This window comes from Ciconia boyciana, chromosome 19 (assembly GCF_034638445.1).
Source record: "Ciconia boyciana chromosome 19, ASM3463844v1, whole genome shotgun sequence".
Classification (NCBI taxonomy): domain Eukaryota; kingdom Metazoa; phylum Chordata; class Aves; order Ciconiiformes; family Ciconiidae; genus Ciconia; species Ciconia boyciana.
In genome coordinates, this window is record NC_132952.1 from 4,992,356 (window position 1) to 5,009,863 (window position 17,508).

Consider the following 17,508-nt stretch of genomic DNA (forward strand, 5'->3'; position numbering starts at 1 on the left):
CCGGTGCGTTGTCCTTCAAGTGGTATGAAACTTCCAAAAAGTTCTCTAGTAATATGTGTGAAAATGAGATTTTAAATTCCTGAGATTTCTACAGTAAACAAAGCAAAACAGAAAACCCCCCAAAGCAAACAGTTTTCAGTTAAAGGGCTGGTATTCAGATATTACAAAGGGAAAGAAAGAATATAATCCTTTTTTGTGAGTGGAGTTAGGTCATCTGTAAAAGCCTCTCAGAATATTATCTTCCAAGCTAATCGCTGTATTGACATTTGCCTGTTTCATTAGAGCTGAGTTTTTACTGCATTGCTGAGGTTAGAACCCGGCTCATCTGTCATGGTCAAGGACTGGTTTGTAACTTCATGACTGGAGAATTAAAAAAAAAATCTCTCTGTCTCTTATTTTAACTAGTTGGGTTGAAATGGTGTTCACAGAATTCTCAGTATTGGTGGTTTTTGACTTCATAGTTCCTAGTTAGATTTTTCTCTCACAGATTTTTATTTCATTCTGTTGGCAAAGTGACAGTTATTAAAAAAGAGCCACGTTAAAACACATCTGTAAAGAGATAATTTAGAAAAGTTAAATATACCACACACACTGACATACAGATTTCAGATATAATAGATGCAAGTGCTAACAAAAGGAGAAAGAAAGAAATGTTATCTAAAACTACAAAGAAAAAACAATTTAGGCCAGAACTAAGTCAGTTATCCATGTAATAAGCCTCCGTGGCTACTGACTGAACAGATAAGTGCATGATCTCTATAATACACTGACAGTAACCTTTGCAGCAAAAGGGAAGTGTCAGAAAAGTTGTATGCACGTGCAGGAAACAGATCAGCATCGGAAAGGAGTCCAAAGCTGTCTGCAGAATCCTCCCTTACCCAGGGTAAGAATTCTTCTTGCATCACACTAATCAATCCAGAAAGGCTTCGCATCATTATTATGCAAATGTATTTATTCCCTTCAAGAGTGTTTCTAAGGTTTGCTGGACACACTACAGATACTTTTCTCTACCCACATGAGTGTTATCTGGATTTGGGAGCAAAGCTGTCACGAAACATTTTAACTCTTCACTCGCTGATGACCTATTTTGCCTGAAAGTGATTTTCCTTTTGTATCAGTGCCTGCTTTCTGTCCCTTCACTACGTCGTATTGTGCCACTGGCTTTTTTTGTTTGTTGGTTTGGGTTTTTTTGTAATGAAGAAGACGGAATGGTAACAGACAAAACACAGGATGATTCTTCCATAACATAAGAATAACACTGCTAAGCATTTGAAGTTGCTGCGATGTCTTTTGCCTCGGTGGATGCCAGCTGCGTGACCAGCAGAACAGAACTCTGTAGCTGTGAGGCTGAGAGGGAGCTGGCCGAACAACTTGGGACAGGAGGTCTGTGAGAGCGTGGAAGGTGGGGAAGCAGCAGATGCGGCAGGAGCAACACTGCGTGTTCTCTGCTAACCCGAAAGGCACTTTGCAGCCCTCAGCAAGGCTCCCGGAGCACCTAAGAGCGTGCTCTTGGCTACATGAGCTCCATGATGGACACCTACGCATGCACGGGGGACAGGCAGCCCTGCCAGGGGGTCTGTGAATACTGACGGGACCCTGGTGTGACCCTGTTTGCGGTCAAGACAGAGGCATTTCCAGTTGACAGCAGAAGCAGTGTTTCAGATCCAGAATACTTAGATAGCAGAAATGTTGCTGCATCAGATCTTTAGAAGTATCCAGGGGAAAGGAACAGGATTTTGAGGATTAACATTTTGTGTGTAGATACCTTATGTGGCATGTTGGAATTTAAGTCTCTTTGTGGATTTGGCCAATTAGGCTTTCTCTGCATCAGCAACTTTATACCTCCCAGGAGCGCTGAGGGATAGACGCACGAAACATTGAAAGATGTCAGAAACTGCCTTGTTAGAGACCTGCTAGCATCTCATATAGACAATCCATACGTACATAAAATATTTTACATGTAGAACATGCCCAGTCATTTCACCATCAGTCTCTCTCCACTGGGACGTCAACCATGAAAATCTGCAGTCACCAGACAGAGGAACAATGATCTCGCTCTGCAGCATTTGGGTCTTCCTTGATCTTCCTTCTGTTAACTAAACCTTGCACTACTTTAGCTGGTGGAAGATTACAGGACAAGCCCTGTGGCTTTGTTTATTATTGTCCACAGGGAGGGCTGCATCTTTGCCAAAAAAAGAAAAGGAAAAAGCAAAAAAAGCAGCAGCTTGAAGTGCTATTCCTGCAACAATCCTCTGGTTAAGCAGCAAACTTATAATTGGATCACTTGTGCGTGGTATGAGGATGTGGGTACGCCTGCTATAACTGGCTGTGAATAATCACCTACTTCTGCAGTTCAACTTGTGTGAATTTCAGGGGGTACACAGATGTTAGTTATACAATATAGGAGGAAATTCCCCCAAAACATGGTTATTTTTGTTTAACAACAAAATACGACATCAAAATGTTGTCAGTAAATATTTCTAATCCTGGTGTGGTGAGGTGATCACCAGGAGGTTAGTAGAAAAGGAAAGAGGGAGAGAAAGAGAGAGAGGCTGCTGTGGAGAATTTTCCCATCACAGGGATGGCGGCTGGAGAAAGCTGAAGGCAAGCCCGCAGTTGTGGCAATTCGTGCAGTTTTTAATGCATACATCCAGAGACCAAGGAACACGAAACTGTAATTAGCAGAGAAAATAGGAGAGATGGAATCAGACTCTATCAAGGACAGCTTAAGTGTAGCCTCCAAAATGGCTGTGTCAGACATTTAACTGATGTGCCTTTTTAGACGCTTATCTAAATTAGTTATTAGAATACAATCAACTCTGTGTCTCAACCTCTGGTGGTAATGTCCCTGAAGTTATGCGAGGGATAAATTTGTCCTGTATGTTCAGGGCAAAGAACTAAATTCCTCTGATGTACAGACCTCAAATCTCCTTGTGTGTGCCTTTCTCTTCAGTGAAAACATTTCCCACTTCCCTCGGCTAAAGGCAATAACGTTAACAGCCTCCAACTTATCTCCTATGATACTACTAGAATCAACTATGAAGACGGTTTACAGAGACAGCAAACAGTTGGGGTTATACAAGTGTAATTGAGGGCAAAATCTGTCCTGACATATCCTAGTGCTTTTTCAAAAAGAAGATATAATTCCACATGAAATTTCTCAGATCCCCAGGAAGAATGTGTGACTTTCTTCACAGCCATGTGATTTATTTTGCTGGCCTGTGTTCTGCAGATGAAAGGCGAGGTTAATGTTAAATAACAAGTTTGCTCTATTTTCGGCACGGGTACCTTTGTGCTATCTTTTCTAACTATATGATAGCTCAGAGATGAAGAAGCTTAAAAATCTCGTAAGTGACCAAGTATTTTATTAATTGTTACTCAGTAATTTGGAATTCTGCTGTTGTGACAACTTCCTCACTGCACAGAGCAGTAAGCAGCAGCAGCAGCTTTTTATCTAGCAATGCACTTACGCATAATCTTAACTTTCTGTGCAAGACCAGTAACAGTGGCTTAATTTGACTAATACGGAGCGTGGACCTAAAAGGTCTGATGGACCGGAGCCAGAGCGGAGCCAAAAGCTTCTGACAGAGCCATAAAATTTTGTACCTTGTCTCCCATTGAAGACGCTTCTAACGCATTTACTCCTACCGCTGATAACTGTTTACTTATTCATGAGAACAACTCGGAAGAAACACTTGCATGCAAAACGCACGTCGAACACGTACGACCGTAGAGCCACGGCGGAAGGGCACCACGCGACGTGGAAACGCAGCCGGGCATCGCCGGGGCTGCTCCGCCTCGGCGCCAGGCCTCGTCCATCTCCCCGGGACGGCCGGGGCTGGGCCTCACGGCCGATGCCTGCCACGTGCTGGGGCCAGCAGTGCCAGGGCCTGGGCCAGGCCGCACTGGAGGTGGTGGGGAGGTGGCGGAGCTCACGCTCCCCGGTATTTTCTCTCGCCGAGCGTGCCATGGCAGCAGGGGACGAAGGCAACCTAAATACAATTGCCCCCGCCGCTTTTGACGTGGAATTGTTAAACCGACCCGCAGAACAATTACGGGGTGTGCGTGTCTGCGTGTGCCTGTGACCTCGCTCCGCGCGTTCTGCCGCCGCTGGGTGGGTGGCTGGGTGGGTGGGTGTGTGGGGAGGCCGGGCCTCCGGGGCCCCCCGCCCGGGCTCGGGGCCATCCTCCCCGGGCCGTGCTGGCGGTGCGCAGCGGGCTGTGCCCCCTGCGGGCGGGTGGGGGCCGGGCGGCCGCCTTTGTGCCACCGGGCCCGGCGCCCCTTCCCCGGCGGCGCGGGGCGGCCGGCGCCGGCCCCGGCGCCGGCCCCGGGGCCCCGGGGCCCCGGCCCGCTCCCCGCGCCCCCCCTCCGCCTTCCCCCTATTCTTTTAAATCACTTCCATCCACTTTGCTGATTGGATCCGACCTCCTGCCGGGTCACGGGGTGCCCCTCCTCCTCCAATGGGGAGGCCGGATACTGGCATGCGGCTCCGGCCTGGCTGCGTTGCTGGGTGCCCGTTCGGTGCGTGCGTGCGTGCGTGAGGGAAGGCAGGCGGAGGCAGCGCTCGGCTGCCTGGACCCCCAGCCCGCCGCCGCCGCCGCCCCTCCTTCTCCTCCTCCTCCTCCTCCTTCTTCTCCTCCTCCTCCTCCTCCTCCTCCTCTTTCCCCCCTCCCCACGGTCCCCCGCCCCGCCCCGGCCCGGTCGCCGCCCCGCTCCTTGTCTCCCCGTTAAAATGCCCCTGGGCTGCCGCTGGTGAGGCACCGCGCGGGGACCCTGCCGCTCGCCGTCGCCGCCCGGGCAAGAGGGGAGCTGCTCCCCGCCGCCGCCCCGCTCCCGCCCAGCGGCCCCGCCGCCGCCGCTTTGTCCCGGCAGCAAGACGGAGCCGCCGTTGATGGTGTAGCGCCCGGCGGAGGTAGGTGGGCGCGGAGCGGGGGAACTTGCCGGGGTTTTGTGGTGGCCGCGAGTCGGGGGCGAGGCCCTTCCCTGCCCTCCCTCCTCGCGTGTGTGCGCGGTGCAGGGCCGGTCTTTATTTGTTTATCGGCGCGGTGAAGTGCGGGAGGCGAGAGAAGGAAGCGCTGGGTGAGGGAACTCCGGGAAGAATGCCCGGGGCTCGGCGCGGGAAAGGCGCGGAGGGGGCTCGTGTCTGCGGGCGTGGGGCTGGGGGAGAAAGTCGCTGCCAGGCTTGGGATTGCTGCTGCCTGCTCCTGCCCCGGGAGGTGCATACACGGGGGTGCTGGGTCCGGTTCGTGCGTGTTTTGTTTGGTTGGGTTTTTTTTTTTTGTTGTTTTTTTTGTTTTGCTGGAGAGGGTCGTGTCTGTTTAATGCTCGCTCGAGGAAGGGCTCTCAGAGGAAGGTTGAACTTGTTAACCTTTTAAATAAACGCGAGGTGGGGAAATATTTAACTTCAGTGGACACGCAGAGGAAATCGACTCGGGTGTTTAAAAGATGCACGTATTTTAATGTGTGGTAGGTATGGAATGGTGAAATGAATATTTTATGCAAATGAATTTAGTCATAACATTTTCAGTAGCATAGGAAGGGGTGGGGTGGGTTTTTTTTAAATAATTTCTCGTTCTAAAGTGTGAAAAGAAGGTGACCAGAATCAGAAAAGTAGCAGTAGGTAGACAACAGGAGAGGCTTCATTGCTGAAACTGACTGTTCAAGAAATTGCTGGGAAGGAAACAATGTGATTCATTGTTGAAGTGTCTTTTCCCTTAGATTTATTTTTATGCACTGGTTGCAGTTATTTTGATCTACTGACTTCTTATGCTGAGTTTTTCCTCGAAGCGGTAATGTTCTTGGAGATTAGAAGCTCGGAAGGTTTTTGTGCAGTCAGCAGGCTACTGTCTGACGTCTGTTTACTCCTGAGTTACATTGACCAATTATTGAAATCAAAGATATTATTTTGCTTGTGCACCAATGTAACTGAAATGAGGAGCCTCAGCCACTGGTTCTTACTGTTACAATTCAGTAAAAATGCTTTTTCGGAACAAATCTGAAGTGACATAATTCAAATAGTATGCCCATTCTTAAATATGGATTTTAACCAGCTAAAAATGAACACTGTGTCAAAAGGAGTAGTTGTTGGTTGTGAAAGGCGTGTGTCAAATTTCCGATTAATGTGCAACATATAATATTTTTTTGTAGCTCTAGTGTTACCAGGCAAACATTTTGGTTTTTTGTACACTGCTCCCTTAGAATTGAGAAATCCATGGTGGTTAAGAGGGGTGGAAGCGTTTCTATAATAATAAAAGCACTTCTGGTAAATACATCTCATCTTGGTTTTACTCCTTGAGTTTGTACCATAAACTATGAACTGGGGTGGATTTCAGTGGCCTGGCTTGGATGAATAGCGATTTTAGAGATTTGCCTTGTTGGCTGATGAGGTCTGGAGGGAAGAGCAGGAGGTAGATGCACACAATGCCCAGGCTTGGGAGCTCATTGTTCTTTGCCGTACACTCCGCTGTGTTTGGGACCGTGCTCTCTGTCAAGCACGGTATCTTTTTCTTTTGAGAAGTGAAAGATAGAGAATGGGAAGCGTTTTCTACCTCTTTCCTCCTTCCCCAGAATGGCCTTTTGGTAACCTTGCAAAAAAAGCAAAATAGGAAATTAGAAGCTAAAGGGCGCCAAAACATTCTGTTATGTTCTTTCCTCCTCTCCTCCCAGTGCTGGCTCTGCTTCTTTCTCTGTCTGTAAGCGAATATATAAAGAGAGAGGGAGCACATGAGGTGAGACTCGGAAGTACACTCTTTTGAACCCCTCTCAACTTTCTTTCATGTTCTACCTTCTCCCCCCAAATGAAGACCCCAGCTGGCTTGAAATAAAGATTACTCCACTTCAGATCTCTGTATTAGCTTTGGGATGTTTGGTCCGGAGGAAAGTGTGCAGGGAAAACTACTGCCAAGGGAGAATACTTCAGATAAATGCACTGGGGTGACAAAAGTAAAAGAAAATGTGCAGAGGTTAGAAGTCTGTTTCAGTGTATACATGGTTTCCTTTCTTGATGATTGTTTAATGTTTCTGTTTGTACAGCAGCATTTGAAAAAAAAAAAAACACCACCCCACAAAAAACCCAAAAAACCCACAAAAAACCTAATTGTAGAATCATAGCATGTCTTGAGTTAGAAGGGACATAAGGATCATCAAGTCCAACTCCCTGCTCCTTGCAGGACTTCTACTATAGTGTGTGCTGAGGCTGTGAAAGAGGCTGCACAAGGGCTTGAGCCACTCCATAGATGGGGTTACAGAGGTATGGTGAAGTCTCAGCTCACTGGTAACTTCAACTAGCTGATGATACTGAGGTATGCAGAAGGGTGTAAAAAAAATAACCTGTGGGCATTGAGGAAAAGATGCCAGTGTGCTAGATCTTTTGGAAAATAGGCAGCAGTGACTGTCATAGTTTAATCGCGAGGCCTCTAAGTTTTGGTTTTGACTCTTTAGCTGACTTCGGTGTATAATTGGGGTAAATGACTTTAGTTGCCTTACTGAATAAAATGAGGTGATTGCCTCTGGATTGAGGATATACTTTTTTTGGTATTTTTTTACCACATGTATAGCTTTGGTGTGACTAGTGATCATTTTAACATTATTGTAGGCTATTGTCTGCATGAATGCTACTGTTTGACTTCACAGGGAGGTACAGTGAAATACTTATGCTGCCTCTCTGTGGCTTTGATTCCTGTGGCATGTGAATTTGTACTATGGAGTGACTGAGAGAGGGATAACTCTCTATGTGGACGAAGGTCTTGATATCCGTATGCGAAATGGGAAGCATTTCTTGGGCAGAAAAGGTACATGGAGCTAGGAGAGACAGAGCTGCCTTAAACAGTAATTATGTAGCTGGATTAACAAGTAGTGATTTATTTGCATCCAGGGGTTTGTTTTACCTTAGTGGGGGTTTTGTATGCATGCAGAAGTCCATCCTGTGGAGTTGTGGGTATAGATTCAGTGCTGCCACAGCAAAAGGCTAATAATCAACAACATTCACAAATGTGAAAAGAGCTGGTGTAATTCTTAATGCTGATTACAGCTTAGGTGAGAAAAATGGCATTCTGATGTTGCAGTTTAATAATTGACTTTTTTTAATAACATGCTATTTGTGAATTTACTGTCATAGCTACAAAATGCATCTCTGTTCTAGCCATACTGTGTGGTAGTTTTGCCCATAAAGAAGTTATTTCACTTTTGGGAGTGGGAGGAAAAAAGTATGCTATGAGCATATAGAATTTTGCAAGTATGTGTTACTGGCTGTGTAATGGCACAGCAGAACCTGTGTTATCCTCTCAGCAGCAGCAGAGCTGTTCGTACATTAAGATTGCCTGAGGGTAGCTTTGATTTCATTACATGCCATATTTAAGGACACTGTAAGCTTCAGTAACATGTTACGCTCTGTGTTGTTGGCATATGAATACAGTACTTGAATTGTAGTTAATTTCTAGTTTAAAAAATGACAGTTGGAAAACAATTAGTTATTATGTGATCCTGAAATGAGATGAGTGAGCAACTACATAAATTTAAAAGGGCTGGTCAGGGTTGGAGTTAACCATAAAAAAACCCAAAACAATCCAACTCTCTAACTTTCTAGTGTACTGGTTGGTTTGGTTCTGTGTGTGGTGTGGTTTTTTTTTTTTTTTTAGGATGGTATCCTGGTTAGGCTATTTTTAAGGTTCAGCTATTTTTCACTCTGGTTTTGCTATGGAAATATAGTGTAGTTGTTTCAGTTGCATGAAGTCTAAACAAATTGTCCTGCTTGACTTCAAGGGATGCATAGTATCTGACTTGAGCTCAGAGCTTAAATTTAAATCAATAGGCTTAAAATATGGGCATATTTTTAAAAAAAGACCTATCTTGGAACCAAAACAGAACAAAACCCCTATTGATTGGAGACCTGTTTATTTAGTGTGCTTTTTTTCAAGCTGCCTGAAATGAAGCTTGTACTCTACTGATGTGAAGTTGGTTTATTGCAAGAGGGAAACTGGAAGGTATGTGAGATTGGCGTTGGTGGTGTGGAAGGTATCGGAAGGAGGTGAGTGTGATTAGATGCAGTTTGGAAATGGCGTTTCCAGCAAGTTGCTAGGAAGAAAATCTAGCCACTTCTTAGAGTGATAGGAGGTGTTAGGGAGCAGGATCTACAACGCAGTATTGTGCTCTTTATATTGGCTTGCCAGCAGCATTTTACACAAGCTTTTATAATGTTGGTAGCTGTGCCCAACTGCTCTTTTCAGAGAGGCTGATGTATGAACAAAGGAGCAAACAAGATATGAATACTGCGCTGGCTCCTTTTGATTTATAAGTCTACTGGGGCAAGGAATTGCTGTAAGTGACTGAAAAAACCAAACAGATCGAAATATTAGCTGACTATTCCTGTCTCAATAGGTGTTGTTTGTTTTGTTTTTTTGGTTTTTTGTTTGTTTTTTGTAAATACAAATGTCTGTTTAGTTCATTGAGCATCCAGAATAGTTCGTTGACCTAGAGAAAAGTGAAACTAGCTTGGATACAAACATCAGTTTTCCCTCTATGCCCAATGGGGATAATGATGGCCTTTTTTTGTGGAATTCTTAAACGCATGCATGAAATACACCATTAGCTCTGGTACAGTGTTTCTCTGAATTCTAGGCATAAAGGATTGCATTTGTATTTGGCATCTTAATTCTGTTAAAAGTGCTTCTCTGAAAATGTAGATCAGCTTAGGTGTTGCATAAATTTGATAGATTAAATTTTTATGATTGAGTTATCAGGAAAATGGGTAATTCTTTGAACAAGTAGGTTGTCTTTTGTTCTTCCTACAGAACACGAATGAGAGGCTAGTTCACTGTTGTAAGATTCAAGGTAAGTGGAAGAAAATAAGTGCTCGTTAATTTTGAGGTCTTAGTTAATCTATGTATTTAATCTACTTGCCTATATTTAAAAAAATTGCTATCATGGTATTATCAGTCACTGATACTGAGAGTCAATTTTGCCCTGTTTCAAATATGTAACAGGAGTTCTGTTTTAGAATGATGGATGTTCTGTGGTCTTTTCCAGTGCATGCAGTGAAGGCTGTAGTGTAGATTTATTTTCATGGCCAGCAGTACTGATGAAGCTTATGTTCTAGTAGCTCTTCTGAGGAGACAAGAGCTTGTAAGTCCTGAAGTTTGCCCCCTCCATCCCTCTTGCTAGTTACTTTTTCTTTTTCCCCCGTCCTCAATAACAGTTGAATGGGCCAGTGGCATGGATGTGCCTACGGACTAGCTGGCTGCCAAGCAAAACTTAAAATGCTGGTTTCTGTCTGGCCATGCCTTAGTGGGGATGTAGTTAATCAGAGTTTTTTCCTATCCATCTGCTGGCTTGCACAAAACTCTCAGGAATGTTGGTTATTGCTGAGATGACCGTTGTGGCAGGCTTGTTTGAAATTTGTTGCGCACCAGAAGTTACTGGCATGAAAAGAGAGGATAAGGGAATTAGGGAGGGGAGGAGTGGGGGAAGTGAGGTGAATTAGGGAAGTTCATTTTCTCTGAGAAACCAGGTTAAAGAAAGAGAAAGGAAGTTCTGTCACCTAGTGCTAACAAATATTTCTGTCTGTGTGATCAGCAGTTTCTCTTTTATGTTCATCTTTTTGCTATAGCCAACTGTTTTGGGGTGGAAACAGACAAGTTCTTGGGCACTTGGCCCATCTTCCTGCAGGTCTTCCTTCCTTTTTTTGGAGCTGTTTGGAAGCGTTCATAGTCATCAGCTGGTCTGGGAGCAGGCATCTCTTACAACTGTTGGTTAAAATACATAGGAGGAACATTCTTGTTATATATTATGCTAAAAATGAATAAAAACATTAAGGAGCAGAATTTCTTATTAGTGAGAAATCACTGTTAACATTTTAGAAAACTAAGCTTTTGTTTGGTTTGACATGGCTTTTGGTGTGTGTGTTTTATACCAATTCTCCAGCAAATGAATCCTTATCTAGAGTAAGCCAAATTGATTTTAGGGGAGTAAAAATGATAGATCTTATTTGATCTCAGATATGTTGCAAGTGGTATATATTAAATTCTTAGGAGGCAGATACTGTATATTAAACTCTTGATCCTACAGTCAGATTTCTGTACGTGGAATCATGGTAGTCTGAATGTGTGTAGGGGAATGGATGGGGCAATCTACTTGGGTGGGGGGGTGTTGATCGTGCACATCATGACACACATAACCTATATATATATATTTGTGCCTAACGTGAGGTAGGGACACATTAATGAGTTGGTGTAGGATAAGTTGCCGTGTAGCTTACTGAATGTTAGATACACAGCAAGTGTTCACTCTCAACGACAGCACATGTGAGAGATGCCAATTTTCTTTCCCTGAAGGACAGGTAACTTCAAGCAGCCCTTTTTACTTCTATCCTTTAGTAAATGGCTCTGGGCGCTTAACGCAGTGGCTGTGACTCATGGGACCTCATCTGTGCACTTGTACCTTGAGTCAGCAGTCTGTGCAGTACTACTCATTCCATAACCACCCATGTATTACATAAACTGACAAATTGTCTTGCTCATGTCTTAAAAATTTTAACAAAAGATATTTGTAACATTGGCAATAGAAGCTCTAGTGAAGAGTGGTTTTAAGTTTCCTTTAAGAGAGAAACAGCATGTATAGGCTGTGGGAGAGCTAAAATATGTAGTGAACAGTAGACTTTTAGTGTTAGAGTTGCAGCTAAAGGCCTTGAGTCAGACTTTTGATGCCAGAGATAGGTCTTTTCTATACTGCTACTGAAATCGCTATGGTCTAGAAGCAGCTGGTAAGACTGTGCTTTGTTTTAAACCTGAGCACTTATGATAATTACATGGTTGCATTGCTATGTAAAGCAGGATGATCTAGACTTGAGTGTATTGGTGTGGTGGAATAGAGAATTAAAACAGAATATGATGGTTTCTGTCAAAGCCTACTATTTTGGCAACCAGTTTAAAAAAAAAAAAAGGTGAGTTCAGTTAGTAATTAACTATGTATTATAGGATGTTAGGGGATCAGAAGCTTTGTGCTAAATAAAGTTATTAAATATATGTGTTTAAGGATTATGAATCTTCTTAAACAAATGTGTATATGACAGTAGCCTGCTGATACCAACAACCACAAGGGACTAGAATACGTGGTGTTGATGCTAAAATGCCTTTTTCTTTTCCTTGATTTAGGAGTCTTCATCCATTCAGGCATGTTTACATGAAAAGTGTCATAAATATGAAAGAAGAAAGTGACGGTACATCATAGAATTTTAAGTGCTTTAAGGGTTGTATTTCTCCACGAAATTATACCCAGTAAAAAGTCATGGTGCCCAGACAGTCGGGACTTTCAGATTTGCTTTGAATTAAGAAAGAGCACTTGGCACGTGGGAAGGTTCTTCATGGTGACACACACGCATCAAACACTTTTTCCTATACCTGTAATTGAAGAGTGGCTCTGAGCTTGGAAAACTTTGAGCTGAAGGGAGCTGCTCTTCTCTTAAACTTCTGTCTTCCACTGTGTGTGTGGGGGGGTTGGTTTTTTTTATTTTTTATTTTATTTTATTTTTTTAAATAGTGGTGCTCATCTGTTCTTTGGAAGTTTTTCTCGCCCACAAAAACAACTTAACCTGTCTCTTGGAATGCTACCTGTGTTCCTTTATAATTCTTCTTCAACTTGTTTTCCCATCCCCTCTGTCTGCAATAGCTTTAATGCAGGTAGTTCACCTCTTGTTCAGGTGTATCAGCTTCACTGCGATCATACTTCACTATGATCTAGAACGGAAGCGTGAATTTAGAGGTATGAAAGAAACTTCAAAGTACGGAAGTAGAAGCATGAACATATATTGGTGAAGTTGCTTAAAATTTACCTGGTTAAGGCCCAGTATCTGACAAGATTCTGCAAAGAAAGCTTTGCCTTTCTCCTCGCTCTTAGTAAATTTAAAAACGAGAAAGACCACAGGTTCTTTAGGCGAACAAAACACACACAATTTAACAGTAGTTGTGTGTTCTTGTGGTACCTGGTATCTCTGTGCCTGGTATCTCTATGTCTTGTATAAAAAGGAATGCAATGTCTCCATTAGAGATCTTCTAATGAGGTCAGTGCAGGAGACTTAAACACTTAATCCTCATTTCTACAAACTGGGAGTGAGATGCAGGAAATCTAATTTATGTCTCCAAGGTCGTTCATTTTCACAAAACTTAATAGACCTGCCTCTGACTGCTCCTTAAACCACTGAATTATGCTACTTGCCTTCTAACGTGAACCCTTAAGATGAGAAACTTTACCCAATGATAGAATGAACTTAATGGTATCTGTACACTTAAAGATTTCTGTGAGTCAAATGCCCAACTAGTAAGAGTCATCAGGAAATAAACTGGCTTACCTTAAGACTGGTTTGAGCTGTGCGTTTAATTTCTAATGTGTTTTATTTGTAAGACTTAAACTATAGGTTTATTGTTATCACACACACAAGTTTATTTGATGTTACTGGGAACAAAATGGGCATGGGCATGTTTTTAGTGAAGTAAAACCCATTTTATTTTTTTGAGAACTTGCTGTGATTTTCCCCTTGTATCTGTGGTTAATCAGGGAAATCTTCTTCCCCTTCCTTGTTCAGTGTTTTCTGTGACTCAGTTTCCATGGTAAATTTTATATTCCCTGCTGCTTAATTCATCTGAACTCAGGGCAGAGGCTATGGAAGGCTTTCAGATGATGACAGTAGAAGAACTGTTTAAGGCTGCTCTTGTGTTGGCTGGCCAAAGCTGGAGTAGGGTATTGTTTCAGAGGTTAGGCTTTAAATCAAAGGAATTGGCTGAAAAGGGGCAAACATGGATAACTCGATAAAGGTGAATGTTTGTGAAGAAACGTGGATGGAGTATGGTAATACAGGTAGTTCTCCTAAGGCAGAGATGCAAATAAAACAGGGTAACGTCTGAATAAAGGGAATACGGATTTAGGGCTTTTCCGTTTATAGGCAGTCTCTTGGTGTTGGGGGAGTTGCAATGCATGCTTCTGGATGAAAGTCTGAATAATATTTGGATTAGAAAAGGGCCAAGTGGACTGTTACCATATGTTCTTGAAAGAAAACAGGGAGAATCCAAGTTCTCTTTTGACCTGCTGCAACACTCCTGGTTGCTGTTTGAATGCCTTCATCAAAGTTCTGGGATATTGTAGGAGTGCAGTGGGTGAAAAGATAGTGGTGCACGTAGTCTAGTAGTCTTAAGTTTTTTTTTTTAATTGTACTCATCTGTAGGGAGGTGCTAGAATTATCAGTGACATCTTGCTACATGTCAAATGTCCTTTAGCATGTCAGTAGAAACATATGTGGCTTGTAATGTACTTATTTTGTACCTCTGCTTATATTTTTTCATAATTGTGCCAATTTCCCTACCGTAGACTTTGGGATTCTACCTGCTGTTATTCTTTTTTGGTAATTAATGTGAGCATTTGAGGATATGTTTCTTTTCTATGAGTCTCAGTTACTATCACAGCTTACCTTCCATGGCTGGCTTTGTTAAACACAGTTCTGTAAACAGCATATCTGCTCATTCTTCTGGTTGGAAAAAGTCATTTGATTCTTATTTCCTGCTTCTCTTCATGTCGAATAGACTTTGTCTTTTATTGTTGAATTTTATTGTCTAACTGCATGCTTCTCTTTCCATGTCTGTAATATATGAAAAATGAAACCGTCTCCACTTGTATTCTCATTGTATGTCACTTCTCTCCGTGCAGGCTTGCTTCAATTAATGAGAGCCCTGTTCTCTTCCCTACACTAATTATTCATCAAATAACTACTTCCATAGCTTTTGTCCCAAAGTACAAGTTTAGTAAGACGTTGAAAGTAATTACTTTTGTGTATGTTTAGTGAAGTCTTCTGAGTCCTGATAAGTTATATTCACACTTTTCCTTGCTGGGACTCTTCTGAGGCCCTAATGCACATGTTGGATATTCTTGAATAGAAACAAAGGCTGGGAGAGATTATTAATGAAGGAGGCCTCTTGTTTATAACATTGTTTGAAATTAAACATGTTTCCTGTATTAAATTCCAAAGGTATTTTAATTAGGTCATCTATTTAATTCTTGAAGATGATAAAGGGTCATGCTACAAGTAGACAACAAGAGACTGGAAAGATTGCATGTTGTTAATTCATAACAAGAATTTAGATGATGTTGGTACTGCAATATTTGGATTGTGCTCCAGACACTTAAAAAAAAAACAAAACAAAAAACCCCCCCAAAACTAACACCCCCCCCCAACCAAACCAAACAACTTGTTGCATGACCTTGAGCTGAACAACTCATTGCAATTGTGTATTTGTGCTTATGAAATAGGTGTGATGATACTTTGTCACTGTTATCAGGAAGTTTTATAGATGTAAAGCAATATGCAAATGCAGGGGTTTTTATATCTGTTTACTTTGCTAATCTGAAAACGTATGTTAACTTAGTTACACATTACACGTTTTCTCTTTGCAATGATCACGAAATAGCTAGTTCATGCTTTAAAAACAACACCAAAAATCCTCCCAAATCTAGCAGCTTGGCCACCCCCCAATACAGAGAGAACTTGACTTGGTATCTCAGAACCATGAAGATCTGTGCTGTGGCAAACCTTTAGCTCTCTTTCTGTGGTATGTTATTGTTTGGTATGGAGGACCAGCGAGCTATAAAATAATGATGAAATGTGGGAATTTTTAACGTTTTAATGGCAGTTTGTGCTCAACAGTGGGTTACAGGAACATAGGTAAACTCTCAGGAACCTGTTGTTCTACTGGTTAAGTAATGACTACATTTCAAAAATAGAACCTGAGCAGCTCTCTTCTCAGTTTATTGTGGTTGCTTGCACATTTTTCCCCCCAGTGCAGAACGAAGTTATTGTGGTATTTTACCATGTTACTATTTTTTTTTTTTCCCTGTTGAAACATAACAGGGAGGTAAGGTGTGCTTTAAAAGTATGGATGTTGTTTTGGTGGTGCTGTTTTTTTTTTTTCCTATATTGATGCCTGGAGATTGATACATATTAGGCGGTATATTTGCATCAAGGCACCAGTGAGCTCTGTTCTATGTGGCTATAGATCATCACTTTCTCGCTGTATCTTTTAATTTAAGACATAGTTGCTCTTCTTCAAAGTCTCCCTCTGATGGCAACTTTCTGTTGTATCTTTGCATTTGTTATTTTGTGTCTTGATGTATCATCAATATCTATTTGGTATTACTTGTCCATATCAAAGTAGTTAAGGATCTTCTGATGACAGCAGCTGCAGAAAATATCTAGTACTTCAGTATTGAATTGAAATTATTATTTTTTTAATGCCTGTTCTGTTAGCTGCCAAATTTGAGTTATATTAAATTTTCTTCTTAAAGTTTTAGAATAAATTTCTAGCTCGCTATTTTCCATGGTTCTCAGAACTGTTTTATGCTACAATTCTTGTCATGAAACAAGTTTGCCTTTAAAATAAGCTTTGTAGGAGTTACTGTAACTTCTTACTCCCTGGTTTACTTATTTGTGCTTTTAGCAGAAAATATATGCCTTCATGCTTTGTAATAGCAAGATGTCTCTAGGTATTACTAATGTAGAGCTCCTGTACTTAGTCTCCCTCTTGTTACTAATTGACTATTTGCTCATTCAGAGAACAGTTCTGAATCAATATGGGAAATACATTCTGAGTAACATTCTCTCTACCTCCTTAAAGTGAAAGAAATTTTGCTTTCAGGTGTACAAAGGTGAAGATAAAAATGTTGAATGAGCCTTCCAAGATGGAAAGAGGTGATGTCACCCCTTAGTAAGCTAAGGAAAGCCAGAAGGTTATTTCCTATGTACATGTTTGCTTTTAACAAACAAATGTTCTTTAGAATCTAGTTCAGTAGGAACAGAATTTGAACCTCATTTAAATATGGTTCTTTAAAATCAGTCTGTGGTTCAGTGGGCGTATGAAGAATAAAACTTGTAGTCTCTCTAGCTTGCTCTTCCCCCCAGGTGAGAGGAAGGAGGGGTTCCAGAGAGGAATATTAGGCAGACGAGATTAATACTTGCAGTGCAGAAAACAGACTGATCCTTCTGTGATCTTCAGTTTCTGTTTGAAGTCCAACCAGGTCTATTCTCTGTGTGGCTGGATGTGTTTTTGAGCCTGTATGGCCTTTCTGTCTAGCCTGTGACTAGGAGAAGAGGTGGTGGCTGTAGTGAGCTGGTGCCACGAGTAAAACCAAAATGTTCTTTAAACTTTAAAATAAAACTTGACAACATACAAACAATTATTGGGGAGCATGTCTGGGGGGAAGAGGGTTTTCTGAAAGTACTTAGGCATGTGTATGAGTATGCATGAGTTGTTGAATGTGATTTATTTTTTTCCCCTGCTAGTTTGGTGGGGTTTTTTTTGAGGGAGAAAATGAATATGATTGATTTCCCCCCCCCCCGCTAGTTTGGGGGTTTTTTTTGAGAGAAAATGAAGACAATGTCCACTGTGTTCACTTTTCACACTATAACAATACAGAAAGATAGCAGACTTAAAAGGTACCTTAAAAGTACCACTTTGCTGTAGCAGCAGAGCCCTT

General features: G+C 42.1%; 1 protein-coding gene across 4 annotated transcripts in view; it reads left to right on the forward strand.

Annotated features, from left to right (window-relative positions):
- The first annotated feature begins 4,536 nt into the window (after positions 1-4,536).
- The window catches only part of RERE (arginine-glutamic acid dipeptide repeats), a 258,495-nt gene continuing 245,523 nt past the window's right edge, over positions 4,537-17,508 (forward strand). For 2 of the 4 annotated variants that reach the window (XM_072883759.1, XM_072883763.1), the window contains exon 1: positions 4,538-4,912. The gene's annotated coding sequence lies outside the window, so the exon portion shown is untranslated. Of the gene's footprint in view, positions 4,913-17,508 lie in introns of all 4 variants that reach the window. The other 2 variants (XM_072883764.1, XM_072883766.1) reach the window with 2 other exon arrangements.